The 14,421-nt window shown below is 44.8% G+C and overlaps 1 protein-coding gene across 5 annotated transcripts in view; it reads right to left on the bottom strand.

Moving 5' to 3' along the window:
* The window catches only part of LOC138964484 (glutamic acid-rich protein-like), a 266,503-nt gene that overhangs the window by 204,132 nt on the left and 47,950 nt on the right, over positions 1–14,421 (bottom strand). Inside the window, exon 1 of one of the 5 annotated variants that reach the window (XM_070336456.1) lies at positions 6,148–8,672. The exons of the other annotated variants lie outside the window; for them this stretch is intronic. The gene's annotated coding sequence lies outside the window, so the exon portion shown is untranslated. Of the gene's footprint in view, positions 1–6,147; positions 8,673–14,421 lie in introns of those variants that run through there. 5 annotated transcript variants of the gene reach the window in all.

The following is a 14,421-nucleotide window of genomic DNA, read 5'->3' as shown; positions in this document are numbered from 1 at the left end:
TATATATTTAATTTTCAGAGCTTGTTTTTAATCCGAATATAACATATTTATATGTTTTTGGAATCAGCAAATGATGGAGAATAAGATAAACGTAAATTTGGATCGTTTTATAAATTTTTTTTTTTTTTTACAATTTTCAGATTTTTAATGACCAAAGTCATTGATTAATTTTTAAGCCACCAAGCTGAAATGCAATACCGAACCCCGGGCTTCGTCGAAGATTACTTGACCAAAATTTCAACCAATTTGGTTGAAAAATGAGGGCGTGACAGTGCCGCCTCAACTTTCACGAAAAGCCGGATATGACGTCATCAAAGACATTTATCAAAAAAATGAAAAAAACGTTCGGGGATTTCATACCCAGGAACTCTCATGTCAAATTTCATAAAGATCGGTCCAGTAGTTTAGTCTGAATCGCTCTACACACACACACACAGACACACACACACACACACACACACACACACATACACCACGACCCTCGTCTCGATTCCCCCCTCTACGTTAAAATATTTAGTCAAAACTTGACTAAATATAAAAATGAACTTGAAAGTTTAGACATTTCTGAACATCGTTACGCAGAGACATTTTTTGTGTACGCATATTTTTCTGAACAAACAGTTCTCTTCTCAAACTACCCATGACCTTCATCATCTAGGTCAAGCTCAAGGTCAACTATTTTAGAGCTAACTTAGGTCAAGTATAGCTCATTGAACTGATAGATCTATGCGATGGAAAAGCAAAAGACAGAGACAACAGCCTTAAATCAAACTCCCATTCCTCGCAATAAAACTATTTTTTCGTGGAACACCGACTTCGACCTTTGTTTTATTCCACGCAATGGTAAATGGTTACACAACACACGTACACTGACTGTACCGAGCAACCGACGAACTAAACAGCAAATTCTACACCATGCAGAAAGCCAGTGCAGTCAGCCAGCCCAATTTGTTCGCTACAATACACCTTACAACCCCACAAACGGAAAAGTACCCAGGTATACATACAAACATAAAACTCATTCGCTCAGGGGTGAACAAGTTCTGGCATACCAGCTTAGCCGACTTTTATCCACAACATAAATGTTGTGACCCCTATAGAGCCAGGGATTAGGAGTAAATATTCCTTCGTCTACAAAAGTTCGGACGGTCATCCGGACAAAATGCCCCTTGGCTTTGTGGCGTGGACAAAAATAGCTGACCCAAGTAATGACTGGTCAGCATTACGGGTGGGGGAAAGGTAAAAACGTAGAGTGGGATGGGGGGGGGGGGGGGGGGTAAGGGTGGGGTGAATACTAGCAACAGGGAAAACAGGACAAAACACGGTGCGGCTGTTGTTGACTTTTTCCCCTGGCCTGACGAACATTAACTTGACACGCCATACTACCTGCAAAGCCATGCATTGCGACATTTTCTGGGACTTGGCCTGGGGCATGTTTCTATCTCTGTCTCTCAGAGTCTCTCCCTCTCTCTCTGGCGGTGTGTGTGTGTGTGTGTGTGTGTGTGTGTGTAAATGCGTGTGCGCGTAAATGCGTGTGTTTGTGCGTGTGTACGTGCAAGCGTGCGTTCGCATAATTTGTTTTAGTGTTTAGTGCGTTTGTGTGTATGTGTGCGTTTGGAAGGGGGTATTTTTATTTGAACCTCCGCGTGTGTGAGTGTGTGTGTGTGTGTGTGTGTGTGTGTGTGTGTGTGTTACCGTGAGCGTCTGTGTGTCTGTCAGCCTGTATGTCTGTCTGTAGTCTCTCAATGCGGCGTTAGTGGTGGCCATTTCATATCTACCTGTATTTCATTTAAAACATTGACGTGTCTTTCTCTGCGTTCACGTTTCTGCAGTGCAAAGAAAACCAAGACGTATCGTCATCAATGGTTTACGAGTGCATTTAGTTGAAAGTGTCACAAAATATCGGTCAGGTCGAAAGTCTGGTCAACTTTGGCAAACAACTCTTTTTCCTTTCGTGCAGTAAACCTGTTAAATGTCAGGTCAGTTACCTCACAAAACTCCATCCTCCCCTCCCCCCCCCCCCCCCCCTCTCCGAGAATGAAAACTCATGCTCGACATTTACCTTCGTTTTGGCAGTGGGTGCAAATGTCAAGTTTCAAAGCTTTCTCACAACTCTAAAATGCTGTCCACATTTTCAGCGTTCTAAAAATCCAAAAAGCTTCATACAAGAAGGAAGGAAAGCAGAGCCTTCAATCCCCAACTGTCTGGGATGTAAAGCATTCCACCGAGCAATGCGAGACTGCTTTGAACCGAGATGTCAATACGGTCAGTGAGTCAAGGTTGTCAGGGTCTGCTCCTAGCGTACGTGTACGTGGTTCGGGTGTGTGTGTGTGTGTGTGTGTGTGTATGTGTGTGTGTGTGTATGTGAAAAAACATTGGAAACTCTTGACACGACGAAGACTAAATCGCACGCCTTGAACAATCTTCAGATATAAGAAGTAACATATTTAACGAACACGTCTTCGTGTGCTTTTCACATTATGACCCGTTTTAATGTAAGGACTGTCACCGTTTTCTCTGGGGTTTCTTTCTTTCTTTCCAAGTTCCCTTGCTTGTCTGCTTCAAACTAATACTGAGTTCACGTCTTTTAGAGCTCTAGGTGTCTGCAAGGTAGCCAAAATGGCGTGTTAGCATTGCAGGCATGGGCCATACCATCACCCTGCACGACAGACTGACAGAACTGAACAAATCACCCGGAAGCGACCATCAAAACTTACACATCCACCCACCCCCACTCTTCATTTACATACTCACAACCATGTTCTCTCATAACTAAGCGAGACAGAGGTAGTAAAAGCATCAGAGCTGTCCTCTGGTGTAAGATTGTGGACACCTTAAGCATAAATGAAAGAGACTTGCAAGTGACAGTGTTTCTGGATGGTCTCGCAAGATTTCGTACCTGGTTCTTTGTTGCGTCGTACTTTAAACGCAGCTTTTGCTGCTTGTTACGACATATGAAGTGCAAAATCACCCCTTTAATCTAGCTGTTCGGCACAGCTTTTACTGCTTGTTACGACATATGAAATGCAAAATCACCCCTTTAATCTAGCTGTTCGGCACAGCTTTTGCTGCTTGTTACGACATATGAAGAGCAAAATCACCCCTTTAATCTAGCTGTTCGGCACAGCTTTTGCTGCTTGTTACGACATATGAAATGCAAAATCACCCTTTTAATCTAGCTGTTCGGCACAGCTTTTGCTGCTTGTTACGACATATGAAGTGCAAAATCATCCCTTTAATCTAGCTGTTCGGCACAGCTTTTGCTGCTTGTTACGACATATGAAGTGCAAAAAAGCACCCCCTTCCGCTAGCTTTTGGATGCAGGTTTTGCTGCTTGGTACAAAAAACGTTACAGTGGAACTCCGCTTTAAAGACCTAAAAACAAATCTCAGAAAATCAGGTCTTAACAAAGGAGGGAGTCTTAAAATGGAGGTACATTTACAGAGGTTATGAACAGAAATTCTGAGAAACGCAAGGTCTTAAAATCTGGGAAGTCTTAAAATCTGGGAAGTCTTATAATTGGAATCTTATCGAGGAGGTTGCACTGTATATGAAAGCTCCCCCTTACACAATCTTTTATGCGCAGCTTTTGCTGCTTGGTATGACAAAAGGCATATATATACATATGAAAGCACCCACTTACACCATCTTTTATGCACAGCTTTTGCTGCTTGGTATGACAAAAGGCATATATATACATATGAAAGCACCCACTTACACCATCTTTTATGCGCAGCTTTTGCTGCTTGGTATGACAAAAGGCATATATACATATGAAAGCACCCCCTTACACAATCTTTTATGCGCAGCTTTTGCTGCTTGGTATGACAACAGGCATATATACATATGAAAGCACCCACTTACACCATCTTTTATGCGCAGCTTTTGCTGCTTGGTATGACAAAAGGCATATATGTATATGAAAGCACCCACTTACACCATCTTTTATGCGCAGCTTTTGCTGCTTGGTATGACAAAAGGCATGAAAGCACCCACTTACACCATCTTTTATGCGCAGCTTTTGCTGCTTGGTATGACAAAAGGCATATGTATATGAAAGCACCCACTTACACCATCTTTTATGCGCAGCTTTTGCTGCTTGGTATGACAAAAGGCATGAAAGCACCCACTTACACCATCTTGTATGCGCAGCTTTTGCTGCTTGGTATGACAAAAGGCATATATATACACATGAAAGCACCCCCTTACACAATCTTTTATGCGCAGCTTTTGCTGCTTGGTATGACAACAGGCATATATACATATAAAAGCACCCACCTCCACCATCTTTTATGCGCAGCTTTTGCTGCTTGGTATGACAAAAGGCATATATACATATGAAAGCACCCACTTACGCTGGCTTTTATACACATCGTTTGTATTGCTGCTTGGTACAAACTATACGACGTAAGAAAGCAACGTGTTATGTCGGATCTTGGACCCAGCTTTACTGCTGCTTCTATAGAAATACAGCAAATAGCACCTTAACTTGTTACGCCAAATCTCGGACCTGGCTTACACGGACTGCTGGAAAATAACCATAGCAAAAACTTTGACCGACATTTTGCGTAACCGAAGATGGTGGGTACAGAAACTAGGCGTAACGCGTCAAGACACACTGTAAGACTGTTCGACTTATGCTTAAATTGTGCTTAATAATATGCTTATGCGTAAGCAAGAAACATTTCGCAAGACGGATTAATAAAAATCTAAGCAGGTAACTGAATGCCACAGTGGTTCTTTGGTATTGCTGACTCTGGCATGACACATACACCATTAATTTTCTTATACACAGTGAATAAAGACTATCCAGAGTGGTTGGTGTGGGCAGGGCCGGACCAAGTTCGTTTGAGGGGGTGGGGGGTGTTCCAAATGAAGGCAGGGGTCCAGGGGCCTCTGAGGCCCCGTTGGGGTGCAGGGGCAACGCCCCGCTGGGGGGTCTAGGGGGCAAAGCCTCCCAGAAGCCGAGAAAATTTTGCATTTGTGAGGTCATTTTTTGGTCTTTCCTTGCAACTGGGAATCAAAATTACACATTTTCAACAGTAACAAAACACGCGGAAGTGGGAAAGGTATAGGGGCGAGCACTCAATGATCTCACAGTGTGCAGTACAGTCCCTCATACTATTAATACTAGTGATAGTGTAGCGTGTGACTTGACTTGTGGCCTATGATGACGGACTTATAACGGGGAGGGCAGGCCGTTGTCGACTTGATGTTGTTCATAATTTGAAATAGTTTTAGAAGACCAAATAAACTAAGGGAGTTGGGGGAAGAGCTTAAAAAGTCCACATATTTTTTTTTTCTCTGAGAGGTACATCGGATGGCCGGGGGGGGGGTCCCGGAACCCAGAACCCTCCCCCCCCCCCAGATCCGGCCCTGGTGGGGGTGTACACATACCGGTCTATTAACTAGTGTCAAAACGCCGCTGATAAGGCAGTATCAGATTTAGTAACTCGATCATAACAGTGCATGACACAGCTCGTTTCTGGATCGTCTGCATACACAGTGATTGTAGTAGACCTGTGGAGAATGATAAGTCTCTAAAGTAGCAAGCAACGGTTGGGTTGTATTGTCAGCTTGAGTGATATTGATATGTACTGTGGGATAAGTTTCTGACACAGGCACAGAGAGAGAGAGAGAGAGAGGGAGAGAGAGAGACAGACAGAGAGAGACAAAGACACAGACACAGACACAGAGAGAGACAGAGGCAGAGAGAGACAGAGAGAGACACACAGAGAGAGACAGAGAGAGACAGAGAGAGACACACAGAGAGAGACAGAGAGAGACAGAGAGACATAGACAGAACCAGAGGGAGACAGAGACAGACACAAAGAAAGACAGAGACAGAGACAGAGAGACAGACAGTCAGACAGTCAGGCAGAGAGACAAACAGATAGGCAGAGTCATACAGACAAAGACGCAGGCAGGCAGACAGACAGACAGACACACTGACGAGTTGACAGACAGACCAACATCTAGTTATTTAGCAATACACAACACATCAATGAAACAAACCAGGCAAGAGACAAAATGGCAGCGATAAAACACACCCAAACAAGGAAGCAACAGCAACAACCCTGGTATCCAGCGGTTTGAAGACAGAAGGGACAAAGGGGGTCGTCACACTCAACCTTAACTTATCCTTACCTGTGTAGATCACAGCATGCAGAAATGCTTCGTCACGCGAAAACACTATCTTTGGTTTTGTTCAGCATGGTCAACACATATCCACCAGAAGACACGGAAAAAAACTGACTCGCTTCCATGAACTCATCGAATCTGGCGAGAACGTGACTGATGCCATGTTTCATTTCAAAGACACAAATTCATCTTTGAAGTCATGTTTTCTTCGTGTTTGTTTGTTTTACAAACACAAATTTGCCTGGGGTTTAGTTGTGTGTTTATTGAACTCGCTCCCTGCGTTGCCAAAAATGAAAAGTTGCCGTACCAAGGCTAGGCACCACTGAGCCATTGTGGAAGGCGATAAAAGAACATGGATTCCTCACTTCTGCCTGACTGCTGGTAGCACATCACCAGTTAAATGTCTCTGGTGTATATGTGTATAGGCCTTGTATGATGTTAAGAGTCATCAGTTCGTTTATAGTCCTTCTGCCTCGAAGCATAAGCCCTATCACCGACACGGCTTGAAACGCACGATTTTTTCTTGCATTGATTGGTTCCTTAAATGCGCAGTTAAGGCGTCGATGCAAGAAACATATGCTTCTCCGAGTACCTCCATACGACATGCATTTTCACAATGTTAAAACTCCGCTGGTAATTTCCAGTTTGCGCCTTTGTTACAGTTCGACGAAATAAACCAATACTTTCATCCATTAGTCATTTAGTGTCCACAACTGTACCCCGAACTCATGTCGCGCGCACAGCACACACAAAAAAACCTTTTCTTCACTCTCACGTCAACTGACACAACAACGTCAAAATCAAAGCAGCTCAAGTAATTATCAGTCAGTTTTAAGCTGTATGTAATGTGCAGTAAAACTAACATCGCTCAACCAGACGATGAAATCGCAACTTTGATAGCTCTTCAGATCAGAATCAATGAATACATCAGTAAATTAGCTGTGTCGTGAAATCGCACAAGAGCCGGTATTCTCTCTACTGTGTAATCTGCCATAAAAATGACAATCGCGCGTGCAGACGAAGAAATCACCACTTTGTCAAAGATTCTATCAGTCAATCTGTGTTCTTGCTGTGTCATGAGATCGCACCGCGGTACACATCAGTCTACTTGTGTATAGTGTGCCTTCAAACTGGCAGTCGCGCACACAGACGAAACAATGTCCACTTAGACTGCTCGTCAGAATCAAAGGGTCTGTCAATCGATCAATGCCCAAACTGAGCCGTTGACAGAAACGCCATCGCACATAGTCATGGCACTGGAAAGATCTCTCTGCGCTTTTCTACCGTATCACAGAATGTCAAAATGAACGTAAGTCAATCAATCAATCAATCAATCGATTTTCGAACTGTGCAGTGACATAGACGGAAATGTACCTATCCATAAGGCAGTCAATGACATATATTTCTAATTTTCAAACGTTTTGCACAAGAGAACCAATGCGAGAACTTAATCAGTTTCGTAGCAGTGTCTCATTAGAAAGTTGGCGCGCTCATGACTTTTTGCCAGTCTATCACCGCGTTTCACGTGCGACATTGTCATAATCAAGCAGTTAATCAATCAGTCAATCAATTTCCCAGCAGGAGCAGACATCGCACATATCAGTCTGTTGCATCTCGAGTTTTGTCTCCACTTTTCTCTACTGTGTCACAAAACGAAATCAGAGCAGTTAATCAATCAGTCAATCGATTTCCAAAGAGGACACATCGCACACATCCGTCTACGGCTATTTCGAGTCTTGTTTCCAGTTTTCTATCGTGTCACACAACAAAGTCAAAACAGTTCATCAATCAGTCAATCAATTACCCAAGAGATGACATCGCACATGTCCTTCTAGCAGCCATGAGACCTGTCTCTTCCACTTTTCAATCAGTCAAACGATTTCCAAAGAGGACACATCGCACAAATCCATCTATGGCAGTCTCGAGTCTTGTTTCCATCGTGTCACACAACAAAACCAAAGCAGTTAACCAATCAGTCAATCGATTTCCGAAGAGGAGACATTGCACACATATGTCTGTAGCACTCAGGAGACCTGTCACCATTATTATACAGTGTCACTTAACAACATCAAAGCAGTTTATCAATCAGTGGCAGAAATCACGATGCCACAAAACAAAATCAGAGCAGTTAATCAATCAGTCAATCGATTTCTGAACAGACATTGCACATATCCGTCTGTAGCACTCAGGAGACCTGTCTCGACTTTTCTACAGTGTCACACAACACAAATCAAAGTAGTTATAATCAAGCAGTGACAGAAACCACGATGCAGTGGCGTACTATAGTATCTCTCTTTTGCCGCTCAGTCATCAGCCTGTCATTTCTGCAATGTCAGCCGGACGCACAGACAGACACACAGACAGGGCGGCGCGACACGCAGACAGGCGTCTCGCCAGCTTGAAAACTCGAGACACAGAGCCCGACACACGGACAGACAGACAGCAGGCAAAGAACATGCATGCATCACAGGCTAGGCTGTGAAGCGGTGGGCATAGCAGGCTATAGCTTTTGCCATAGCTTTGGCTCTGTCCTGGAGGGGGCCACGCAAGCCACTGTCAGGAGGAGCACAGGATCAACACGCCGACTTGTTTTCCTCCCTTCAACTGTCACGAAGCGCCACGTGTGTGTGAGGTGAAGGAGAGGGGGGGGGCGTTGGTAGAGGGCAAGGGGGTGGGGGGGAGGGAGACAGGAGAATTGAGGACAGTTTGGGGACGTTTAGTTTTATTGGGTTCGGAGCACCGGTGCAAAAAGTCGTGGTGGTGTTGGTTGTGTTGTCTCTTTGTCGTCGTGTACATGACTTTATGTGGCAGTGGGCAGAGAGACAGAGAGACAGAGAGAGACAGAGAGACAGAGAGAGACAGAGACAGAGAGACAGAGACAGAGAGACAGAGAGACAGACAGAGAGACAGAGACAGAGACAGAGACAGGGAGACACAGAGACAGACGGACAGAGAGACAGACAGAGACAGACAGAGACAGACAGGCAGACAGATATGCAGACAATCAGATAGACAGACAGACAGAGACAGACAGACAGAGAAAGACAGACAGACAGACAGACAGACAGCGAAAGACAGACAGACAGACAGACAGACAGATAGACAGCGAAAGAAAGACAGACAGACAGACAGACAGACAGACAGAGACAGACAGACAGAGAAAGACAGACAGACAGACAATCAGATAGACAGACACAGACAGACAGACAGAGATAGACGGAGGGCGGACATACGGAGAGAAATCGAAGGCGAATACAAATGAGGTGTGGGAGGAAAGATGACAGAGGAAACACGAACAAAATATTGCAACGGACAAAATGTGTTTGGAAGACACCGTTTGTATTAGACCTGCAGTCCATGAGTTGAGTTCGAGGGGGAGGGAGAGGGTGGGGAGGGAGTGCCACACAGAGTGAAGGTGCGTGTGTTTTTGTGTATGTGTGCGTGCGTGAATCTGTATTTGCGTATGCGCGCGTGGGTACGTGTGGGTGTGGGTGTTTGTTTCTTGGCAATGCAGAAACTAAGCTGGCAGCAGTGCGAGTTGTCGTGGTCGACAGAAGATTATTACATGGACAGTGCACTCTTGGTTTCCTTGGACCACCTCCGGGCAGGCCTTGACCTAAGTGTAGCGTAGCTGGCTAAGGAAGAGAGAAAAGCTGACTCGGACATTCACACAACTGTCACTGGAAAGACAGAATGGGAAGGGCGGAAAAGAGTGACGGGCAGAAGAAGAAACAACGATTACACAAGTAGATAATCCAAACAGGTCATTACTGTCTGCGTCGGTCTTTGAATGAACAGTCAATCACTGCGTGTCATGTGGAGAAAGCTCCAGAGAAAAGGACTAGCACACGATGTACCGTTTTGAAAAGCTACAGCTTTACCTCATCAATTTCAACGCACATTTTGAAAATGAAAGAGAGAACAAGTCGCGTAAGGCAAAATTACTACATTTAGTCAAGCTGTGGAACTCACAGAATGAAACTGAACGTAGTCCCCCGCTAGTGCAAAAGGCAGTGAAAGTGACGAGCCTGTTTGGCGCGGTAGCGGTTGCGCTGTGCTTCATAGCACGCTTTACTGTACCTCTCTTCGTTTTAACTTTCTGAGCGTGTTTTTAATCCAAACATATCATATCTATATGTTTTTGGAATCAGGAACCGACAAGGAATAAGATGAAAGTGTTTTTAAATTGATTTCGACAATTTAATTTTGATAATAATTTTTATATTTTTAATTTTCAGAGCTTGTTTTTAATCCAAATATAACATATTTATATGTTTTTGGAATCAGGAAATGATGAAGAATAAGATGAACGTAAATTTGGATCGTTTTATAAATTTTTTTTTTTTTTTACAATTTTCAGATTTTTAATGACCAAAGTCATTAATTAATTTTTAAGCCAACAAGCTGAAATACAATACCGAAGTCCGGCCTTCGTCGAAGATTGCTTGGCCAAAATTTCAATCAATTTGATTAAAAAATGAGGGTGTGACACTGCCGCCTCAACTTTTACAAAAAGCCGGATATGACGTCATAAAAGGCATTTATCGAAAAAAAAATTAAAAACGTCCGGGGATATCATTACCAGGAACTCTCATGTAAAATTTCATAAAGATCGGTCCAGTAGTTTAGTCTGAATCGCTCTACACACACACACGCACAGACACACACACATACACCACCCCGACCCTCGTCTCGATTCCCCCTCTACGTTAAAACATTTAGTCAAAACGGCACCAGACTACCAGACCGATCAAAACCAATGCAAGAGAGGATGAAGGAATACGAAGAAGAGGGGCGGGTTAGGGGAGGAGGAGGAGGGAGTCGATGAGTGAGTGGGAGGGATCGACAAACAGAAAAGAGTTTGACAAGCAGTTTGCACTGTTCAAAGCCCAAGCCCTGACAGGTCAACTGTCATAACTCCTGGCGCTATGACGCGACACTGACACTGTGTGTGCACTGCACGCACACAATGATGGATCCCTGAACATCACAGGTGAAATATGCTGTTTGACCCAACGCCCCCAACCCCTGTACACGCGCGGTGGTCGTGCTTTATACAGGTTCGGCGGAAATTTATTTCACAGAGTCAACTTTGTGTGCAGACTCTCTTCGGTGTCCGAACCACCCCCCGTGTATACTACATTGGGTGTGCACGTTAAAGATCCCACGATTGACAAAAGGGTCTTTCCTGGCAAAATTGCCTAGGCACAGTTAATAATTGTCTACCATACCCGTGTGACTTGGAATAAGGCCGTGAAAGGTAAATATGCGCCGACATGGCTGCAATCTACTGGCCGTATAAAATTTCATCTCACACGGCATCACTGCAGAGCGCCTAGAACTGTACCCACGGAATATGCGCGATATAAGCTTCATTGATTGATTGATTGATTGGAACCCCCCCCCCCCCCCCCCCTTTAACACCAAAACAATCTGAAGAAACCAGGTTTGTTTGTTTGTTTGTTTATCAGGGTGGTGCTGCTTTGACATTTAACGTGCGCCACACACAAGACAAGACAGAAGTCGCAGCACAGGCTTCATGTCTCACCCAGTCACATTATTCTGACACCGGACCAACCAGTCCTAGCACTAACCCCATAATGCCAGACGTCAGGCGGAGCAGCCACTAGATTGCCAATTTTAAAGTCTTAGGTATGACCCGGCCGGGGTTCGAACCCACGACCTCCCGATCACGGGGCGGACGCCTTTCCACTAGGCCAACCGTGTTGCGGTAAGAAACCAGGTCTTAAAAACGAGGGAGTCAAAATGAAAGCAAATGTAACGGTTTTGAAGGGGAAATTGAAAAAACGCGGGTGGGGGGGGGGGGGGGGCTTTGTTGGGGGTCTTAAAAGGAGGATCTATAGTCTGTTGATTTGAATAAAGCAGACAGAAACTTGCACACCCACATAGTGTGGAATATCAGCATTTGGGGAAGATTGCATGTCCATCTTAATCAGATATGGTATTTTGTGATGAAGACTTTCACAAAAATGTTACATCTGCTGGGAACAAGCGCAAATATTTCTGTCCTTCTCCTGCATCAGCAAAAAAAGACCCCCAGAGATGGCCAGAAAAAAAGAAAACTGAACAAAATTCCGCATTTCATTACATACCCTCCTCACGTTCCACAATTCAGTACTTTCCTCGTGTCAGCAATGCAACAAATGTCCACATAAAGCAATCCAATAAAAAGCAGGGTCCTGATAACTGTCTCTGTCCGAAAGAAAAACGTCCCTTCGTGTCCTCCTTCGCGACCTTAACGGTCAGATGGGTGCAGGCATTCAAAGCCGAACATCCGTCTCCAGAAACCAAGCCTTATTATAGAAGAAGACCACAGAGCTAACTTTAGCGTAGCGAGCACGAGAAACTAGAGCTACATCTGCCGCGCACCAATGTTGGTATTTCAAGTCACTGCATTTGGCAGCAGTTTCATAAAAGTAGTAAAAGTCACCAGGGCTCCCCACAGACGCTCTGCCTACAGGGTCCCGGACCCCCCAACCTGAATATATAGGTGCTCCTTGGGCTCCCTCAAGACGGGCGCAATAGCCTAGTGAATAATTAGACGCCGGCCTACCAAGCGTAAGGTCGTGGGTTCGAATCCCGGCCGCGCCTGGTGGGTTAAGGGTGGAGATTTGTCCGATCTCCCGGTGCTAGTGCCTTATCCCCCTGGGTGTGCCCAAGACCAAGTGCGCACGGAAAATATTCTACAATCCATACCAGAGTTCGGTGGGTTATTGAAACACGAAAATACCGAGCATGCATCCCCCGAAAGCGGCGCATGGCTGCCTAAATGGGGTAAAAACGTTTATACACGTAAAAACCCATCCGTTCAAAAAACATTAGTGAACGTAGGAGTTTCGGCCCATGAACGAAGAAGAAAGAGAAGAACTCCCTCAGTGGAACTTGAGCGGGTCCGAAGACTTGTTTTCGGAAGGCTGATTTCTTGCCAACGCAAGATCTTTGGAGCGCTCATTTCAATTTAACGCCGATTTGTAGAAGTTCTTTGGGCTCTGTCACCACAGATCTGAATAGAAGATTTTCTGAAAATAGTACCGTCGGTACGCATGAATACGGATAGGTAGCTAGTGCGTCGATCCCGGGACTTGCCCTTTTCTGGTTTAGTGCGTCGCGGGAGAAGCTCCATGGATTTCGAATATGCTTTTTGATGGCCGCAAGAGCGGCTATCTACTCTGCTGTGTAGGGAGAGGGGACATGACTCGTTTGTTACCGTTCTCACGAGATCAGTTACTTTTTGTTGAAACCAACTTTGTCATCTGTGCTGTTCCGGAAATGAGATGCGCTTTTTTGGAATTCAAACAGTATCATGTCACTGTTGTCCCGTTTGCGCTGTTTCGGAAATGAGCTGCACCTCGTCTGTCTGTTTATAGCAACACACACTGTCTGTCACGTACACTCCATGCAAGTCTCTCCCTCTCTCCCTCGCTCTGCCTTAGTGTCTGTGTGTGTATCTGTCTCTCTCTCTCTCTCTCTCTCTCTCTCTCTCTCTCTCTCTCTCTCTCTCTCTCTCTCGTCATTTTCTCTCACCCGGTGTTCATTTATCTGTTTCTCTGTTTTGAGTCACTCTCTGTCTATCTGTCTGTCTGTCTGTCTCTCTTTCTCTGTCTGTGTGTGTGTGTGTGTGTGTGTGTGTGTGTGTGTGTGTGTGTGTGTGTGTGTGTGTGTGTGTGTGTGTGTGTGTGTGTGTGTGTGTGTGTGTGTGTGTGTGTGTGTGTCTTTGTCTGTGTCTCCCTCTGAGTCTCTCCGCCTCTGTCTTTCTATGTCTATCTCTGTCTATGTGTGTGTGCTGATGGTTGAGTCCAAAATTAGTGCGGTGGCTAATGACAGATTCCGTGTATAACCTCATTCATTGAAAAGATTAGCAAAGCCATAAATATACTCTTTGTTTCCTGAGCCTGGACCATTGAGACAGTTATATACTTGTAATCCTCCTTTGTTCAAAAAGGCACAGTCCTTCAACCTTCTGTCAATGCGCATGTTTGTTTGTTTGTTTGCTTAACGCCCAGCCGACCACGAAGGGCCATATCAGGGCGGTTCAATGCGCATGTATACCACCAAGAAAAAAATGTCGTATAAAGGCACACTCCTCATCGTGTGACAAAACACTTGGGCTCACCATCTCAGATCTGGACAGGCTTTCAAAGGGGATAAGACCATCCCTCCATTTGGGCACATACCAACAATCAACAGCGTGGGTCAGTGCTACATGTGCACTGACTGTGGGAATTTTTCAAGTGAAAAACAAAATCCTCACAAGTCTCC

This window comes from Littorina saxatilis, linkage group LG4 (assembly GCF_037325665.1).
Source record: "Littorina saxatilis isolate snail1 linkage group LG4, US_GU_Lsax_2.0, whole genome shotgun sequence".
Lineage (NCBI taxonomy): Eukaryota > Metazoa > Mollusca > Gastropoda > Littorinimorpha > Littorinidae > Littorina > Littorina saxatilis.
The sequence above is the reverse complement of the archived record's forward strand: the minus strand, read 5'-3'. Positions and strand labels throughout refer to the sequence as shown.